The sequence below is a fragment of the Xyrauchen texanus genome, chromosome 7 (genome assembly GCF_025860055.1).
Source record: "Xyrauchen texanus isolate HMW12.3.18 chromosome 7, RBS_HiC_50CHRs, whole genome shotgun sequence".
Taxonomy (NCBI): domain Eukaryota; kingdom Metazoa; phylum Chordata; class Actinopteri; order Cypriniformes; family Catostomidae; genus Xyrauchen; species Xyrauchen texanus.
The window spans coordinates 7,998,144-8,005,531 of NC_068282.1; positions in this window are offsets into that span (position 1 = coordinate 7,998,144).

A 7,388-nucleotide genomic window follows, 5' to 3' on the forward strand; every position below is an offset into this window, starting at 1 on the left:
TCGGCTGATGTAATCATTAGATGCACCCGCGGCCAGGCTATAAATGGATACGTCACCAGGTGTCGCCAGATACTTCTTTTGAAGAGCAGTCCTAGTCAGTGGCAAAGCAGCGCAGCATCTCGCTCTGCTTTTTCAGGGAACACGGGTTACACATGTAACCAGAGACGTTCCTTTACAAAAAGCTTCACTACGATGCTGCGCTGCTAAGCGCTACGGGAACGCAATACCCACGCCGCCGACTTGGGGCTGTCCGACACCTCACGGTTGTGCAGTGTACTCACAAAAACGCGAGAGGTCTCAGACATGAGCTTGAGATGTCGACTCAAGGGCATAAGAGCCCGGAGTAGCAAAGCATCTAACCCATAAAGTTCGATGAATGTGTGCGAAGAGAACCCTATCGCAACACAAACTTGTCATAAAAACTGATGAATGTGAGCGGAGAGGACCAGCCTGCCGCACCACAATCTTGTTCAGGCATGAGCTGAGATGTCGACTCAAGAGCATAAGAGCCTGGAGTAGCAAAGCATCTAACCCATAAAGTTCGATGAATGTGTGCGAAGAGAACCCTATCACAACACAAACTTGTCATAAAAACTGATGAATGTGAGCGGAGAGGACCAGCCTGCCGCATCACAAACTTGTTTAGGCATGGGCTGAGGTGTCGACTCAAGGGCATAAGAGCCCAGAGTAGCAAAGCATCTAACCCATAAAGTTCGATGAGTGTGCGAAGAGAACCCTATCACAACACAAACTTGTCATAAAAACTGATGAATGTGTCCAGACATGAGCTTGAGATGTCGACTCAAGGGCATAAGAGCCCAGAGTGCAGAACATCCAAACTAAAAAAGTCCAATGAATGTGTGCGGAAAGGACAACCTGCCGCATCACAAACTTGCTGCAGAGGGAGACCTCTAGCCAAGGTTTTAGAGGAGGAGAGCCCTCTGGTAGAGTGCGCCCTGAAACCTACTGGCTAAGCTTGACCGCTACTCGTGAGGCCTGGGCAATAATGAGGATGCCTCTTTGAGGGCACCCCGCCCACCAAGCCGCGGCAAACCGCAGTGGCCACATAGAACCTGGCAGTGGTGAGGCAAGTGCCCGCTGACAGTTCTTTCTACAGAAAATCCAGAACTGAAGCAAACTGGCAGTTAGCTGGTTCTGTAATAAGAACTTTAGTAGAAGGAAACGCATGCAGGCGATTTATGCTATTATGCTCAGCCCCTCCCGAGGTGGAGGGGGGACTGGGCGACTCGGGAGAAGTAGAGGAGACATTGCGATATCAACAGAGGCTAAGAGGTCCTCTTCTGCCCTGTAAAATCTACCCAGATCAGTTCCAAGTGGAGGGAGCCCTAGCACTTGAAATGGTCTCGATAACCTCAAGAGAAAACCCTGTGAACCTCATTTGGTACCCTTAGGGGTCAGACATGAAAGGTTTCACAATTCGGGCCAAGGATGAGAAGGTCCTCCCTGTTCGAATCGCCCAAGGCGAGCCGCCGAGGAGAGGAATTAACTCCGAGAAACATATTCTGTTCGGCCAGCACAGCCATTAATAGGAGGCAAGACCCTTGCTGGTGAACATCGCCAAGACTCCCGGAGCAGAGAAACTGGGGAAAGAAACACATACAGACGCATTCTGGGTCATGTATGTGTCTTAACGTCCAGACCCAAGGGGGCTGGGTCATTTCAGGGAGAAGTAGAGGAGACATTGCGCTATTCATAGAGGAGAAGAGGTCCTCTTCTGCCCTAAGATCTCACCCAAACTTGTTCCAAGTGGGAAAAGCCCGGCATTTAAAAAGGTCTCGATAACCTCAGGAGAGAGCCCTGTGTCCCTTAGTTGGTACCCTTAGGGGCCAAACATGAAAGATTCCACAATTCGGGGCAGGGATGAAATATTGCCCTGTGCCTGAGATAGAAGATCCTTCCTCTTCGGAATCGCCCAAGGCGAGCCATCGAGGGAAGAAATTCCTCCGAGAACCAAGCCCTGTTCGGCCAGCTCGGTGCTATCAGTAAGAGGCAAAAACCCTTGCTGGCTTAACTCTGGCCAACTACTACCTTAGGGTGGAGTTCTTAACTCCCCCGTTGGTATTTTCTGTCTGGACTGTAAATCTGCTCCCATATATGGGCATCCAGGGATATAACTGACCTGAGTGACAGGAGCTTGCCCTGGGCCCTAAGGAGAATCCGACGTGTCAGAAATACAGCTGACAGGAACGTGGGTCTCCTTGATGATTTATGTAAGAGGCTACCACTGTATTGTCCATCCGCACCAAGACATGGCAGCCTCAGGAGGAGGTATTTCAGGGCCAGAAATACAGCCATCAACCCAAGACAGTGACTGAGACAACCGAGCTGACGACCCTCCTATCCCCTTAAGCTGGACGACCACTTAAGGCTGCTACCCCGCCTGTCAGGGAGGCATCTGTCGTTAGCAGCCTGCGACAACAAGACGCACCTAGAGTGGGCAAAAAACCGGGGTCTGAACCACATAGGAAGGGAACGAAGCCTGAGGCGCGTAACCCTATTTAGCCTAGGGGTTTTGGCCCTTGAAAGAAATCCCCTGGCTTTTGGCCACAACAAAAACGGTCTCATGAGCAGAAGGTCCAGAGGGATCACCGTGGACGCGGTCGCCCTGAGACCTGGAAATCGTTGATACTGATAGCAGTGCAACCTTGAACTAGCCTGACTTTGCTCAGGGTGATCTGAATGGACTCAATCCTAGCGGGAGACAGTTGTGCCCGCATTGTGATTGAACTCCATACGATGCCCTGATAGACAGTGTTCTGAGTGGGAGAGAGGATGCTTTTCTTGGGGTTGAGCCTCAACCCCAGAGAAACAGATGAGCTAAGACGATGTACCTGTGCTGAACTGCCAGTTCCTGGAACTGCGCTAGGATCAGCCAGTCGTATACATAATTCAGATGCCCCGGAGTCGCAAGAAGCCAGCGCTACATCATGCATTGTGAATGTGCGGGTAAAAAGGGCTAGGCCGAGTGAAAGAACCTGATCCTGAAGACTTCGCCCCCGGAAGCGAACCTCAGGAACTTTCCATGTTGTGGCAGAACTTCTAAATGAAGTATAGAAGTGCGTCATAAGATCGATGGTGACCAGCCAAACGAGTTGTAGGGCTTAAGACACGACCGTCTTGACAGGCATCATCTTGGACTTGAACACCCACGGGCAGTTCAAGCTTTAAGACCTAAGCCAGACGCCACCCCTCACCCTCCATGGGAAACGGGAAGTATTTTGTGTAATAACCTAACTCTCTCTCTGGAAGGGGAACACATATCATGGCCCCTTTAACCAGGAGGTTGAGGTTTTTTTTTAACATAAAAAAGAAATACGGTTTACGGTAGTGAGAACACGCCGTGGAAACACAGAAAAGAGGCGAGTGAATTAAATCCTGACGCCCTTATAAGACCCACAGAAAAGAATATATCTGGCAGAAGTTTCCACGCTGCCAGGATCTCTGAAATGGGTATTATATTTGAACACTTCCTGTTGAGGGGTTGTCGAGTGTTTCGCGTCCTGAATAAAATGCAGGAACAGCGAAAACACCCAATTTTGACGGAAGCCTCTGCAACCCAAAACACCAAGAGGTGGCAGGAATGGAGGGGCTTCGAGGGAGTACCGGGAGGGGTGAAGTGAAGCACGCACCCCGTCCCGAGGGGAGCTACCCCCTAATCTAGGCGCAAGACAGTCAGGGTTTTCTCTTACTAGAAATGATAGCCCTGAGGTCTTGCTTCGGGGGCTGGCGAGGGAGGCGAGACTGTCCCCAATCCCTGGGAGGAGGAGCATGACTCGCCACGCTTTGCTTTTGAGCCTCCGTTCAGACAGGACTGAGGCGGGTCTGAGGCTTGCTCGTCAAGCGCAGAACCCACACTCAGGTCGTCCGGGAGGTCATTCTGGTACGCCTGTAAAACAGCATAGTGTGCAGAGCAGCACCAGCCTGACCTGCTGCTTGATAAGCCCTGCCCACTAAAGTGGAGGTTGTCCTACTAGGCTTTGAGGGGAGAGAGGGCTTCTTAAGTGACGATGCCGAGCCCAGCGAGAGATAGCCCGCAAGCATCTCTTCAACCGGCGGCATCACTGAATACCCCCGTGCCTCAGCACCCGCGATGGTCGAATATAATGACATCGAGGGTATGTGAACACGGGAAGAAAATATATATATATTTTATTTTTTTATTTATTTATTTTTTTAAACACATTTTTAGGGGTTCCTCCATGAGCGAAAAAGCTCTTCATGGAGGTTATCAAAGAAAGGAAGGGACTCATGAGGCGTTCCCTTTCTTAGACTGGAAGATAAAATCTATCCCCTAATTTGGAGGGTTTGGTGTCTCTTTTTCGCGTGGCCAGTCCAATCTGGCAACCGCTTGAGTAACAACATCGAGCAATTCCTCCGTAGATTTTTTATCGCGGACGGAAAGCTCGGAGGCGGGAAGAGAATCGCGATCCTCCTCATGATCCGAGAAGCGCCGGAACGCGCCGAGATCATGTGAAGGACCAGCTGGGTTTGGGGAGAGAGCGAGAGAAAGGGATCAACCCGTCTCTTGCTCCTCAGCCAAATCCATGCAAGAGCCCCATGAACGATATTTATTTTTTTCTTTTTCGTGAGTGCTGACTTCCGGAAGCAAGCACCCGCCCTGCTGCAACACGAGAGCAGCGTGCTCTTACCCCCAAACAAACAGAGCAAAAACTGATGTGTGTCCTCTTCAGCTATAGAGCAAGAAGAGGGGAACACGCACCGTTTGCGCCTTTCAGTCATTCTCTCTTTTTTTTTTTTAAATATATATATAATATTTTCTAAACAGAAGAGAAAATTGAACAACGTTCACTGCACACTGCCTAACTGATTCTAACTCCTAACAGAGGAAAGAAAGTTTTGACAGGGTTTGTGAAACACACAGAAACAGAATCGCTCTGAAAAAAGAGTTTCTGACGACACCTGGTGACGTATCCATTTATAGCCTGGCCGCAGGTGCATCTAATGATTACATCGGCCGAGGCTATAAATTCCGGTCAATGTTCATTGACGTATTACACACACTATTTCAGCTCGGTTCACAGCTAGAGTTGTTCCCCGTAGCGCTTAGCAGCGCAGCATCGTAGTGAAGCTTTTTGTAAAGGGAACTATTTGTTAAGGTATGGGGTTAAAAAAATATATTCTCTGGACTCTTAAAATGTTATGTAATTTTGCTCCTCAATGAAAATATCTGGTTTTAAGGATGTTTTGAGGATTTTTTTGTTTTGTGCAGGAAAAAAAAAATACAAAAATTATTTTCTGTGAAGTCACAGTATACAGTTGCCATTTAATTTTAATAAATTGTAGTAAAGTGCTACTTTAAATTATGGTAACTAGTAGGCTAAATATACATTATATTCATACTAGAGTATTTTTGACAGTACATGCAGTACATTCTCCATGAACCAGCAAAAACTTTAAAACACGTTTCTTCAAATTCCTGTGGCTTTCAAAGGACTAGTCACACTTTCATGTCAGAGCAGTTGTGTCCTGGACGTGACAACAACCCAAAATATTTACTTTCCTCCACTTTCATATTAAACCCTCCACAAACCTGACATCAATAGGCTTTCCCCTTCAACTCACGAAGCTTCGTGCTTCAGGCTAATAAAGGGAGGAGCAACTGTGGCTCCTTTTTGAAGCATGCATGTCCTTATGCCCAGAAGACAGAAGATCTTATGGCCATTTGTCCATGGTGGTGCATCTGTGTGGAGAAAAACAGCTATGACAATAAACACACAACAAAAGCATATGCTCTCCCGTCGAGGGCTCTATTATTCAGCACATCAAGCATTAACTTGAAAGGAAGGGATTGTGACATTACTATCAGGGTCATATTAGGAGTTTACGGGAAGGAGGAGGTTCAAAAGGCTGGGTGCTTCTTTCATTCTCTTTGTCAAATGTCACAGATTTCTGTCCCTGTGACAAATGAGACTCTTCATGGCTAAACGGTAAGATGAAGTGTGAGAGTCTTTGACCTCACAGTTAATTAGTTTTGGTGTGCACGGAGGTTAATTGTCGTTTCCCGTAATTCTTATGAAAAAATGCCTAGGTCACCTTCCACCCAAAAATCAAGAGAAAATAAAAACGCTTAAAGAAAAAGAAGCCTATATTTAGTATTTGTTTGCATTGTGGCATTATTTTCTGATTATAGTCAGGCCATCACTGATTAAAGTCAAGCCATCTCCGATTTTTCCAGCTAACCTTGGAGAGAATTGACAGAAGGGAACACTGTTAACAAGGACTTGCAATATATCAAAGAGCCAATTTGGATCTTTAAATCCACTAGGGTTCAATTCTCACCATGTGGACATAGATCACAGCGGTTCAGGACATGTTACACAGCTTACTGTATGTCTGTCTGTTCAATCCTCCATCCTGCCAAATATGGTCCAGCTTGTTATTTACACAGAATGGGAAATAAAGTAGAAAGAGATGAGCTACAAAGCATTCAGAAGCATGTACATAAATATTTGATTACAGAGACAAGATTGCTTAATTTACAAGTAGAATGCCATGTACTACGATCATTTCAATCTTCAGTCATATACAGTTGTGGCCAAAAATATTGGCACCGTTGGTAAATATGAGCATTAAAGTCTGTGAAAAAAAAAATCTGCATCATTTATCCTTTTGATCTTTAATAAAATAAAATCACAAAAAATCTAGAAAAAGTAAAACAATTGAAACAGGGGAAATATCTAATTATTAGATAAATATTTTTCTCCAAAATACATTGGCCATAATTATTGGCACCCTTTTATTCAATACTTTTTACAACCTCTCTTTGCCAAGAGAACCGCTCTGAGTCTTCTCTTATAATGCCTAATGAGGTTGAGAACAACTGGCAAGGGATCTGAGATCGTTCCTCCATACAGAATATCTCCAGATCCTTCAAATTCAGAGGTCCATGTTGATGTACTCTCCTCTTCAATTCACCCCACAAATTTTCTATGGGGTTCAGGTCAGGGGACTAGGGAAGGCCATGGCAGAACCTTGATTTTGTTGTCAGTGAACCATTTTTGTGTTGATTTTGATGTTTGTTTTGGATCATTGTAAGCTTTCTGGCAGATGCAGCCAGGTTTGATTTTTTATCTGTTGGTATTTGATAGAGAGTCCGTGATGCCATGTATCCGAACAAGATGTCCAGGACCTCTGGCATATGAACAGTCCCACAACATTAAAGATCCAGTACCACATTTAACCATTGACATTGTGTACATCTTCATCTCTGTATGTTACAAACCCATCTATTGTGTTTGCTGCCAGAAATCTCTATTTTATTTCATCTGACCATAGAACCCGGTCGCATTTGAATTTCCAATAGTGTCTGGCAAACCGAAGATGCAAGAGTTTGTTGTTGGATGAGA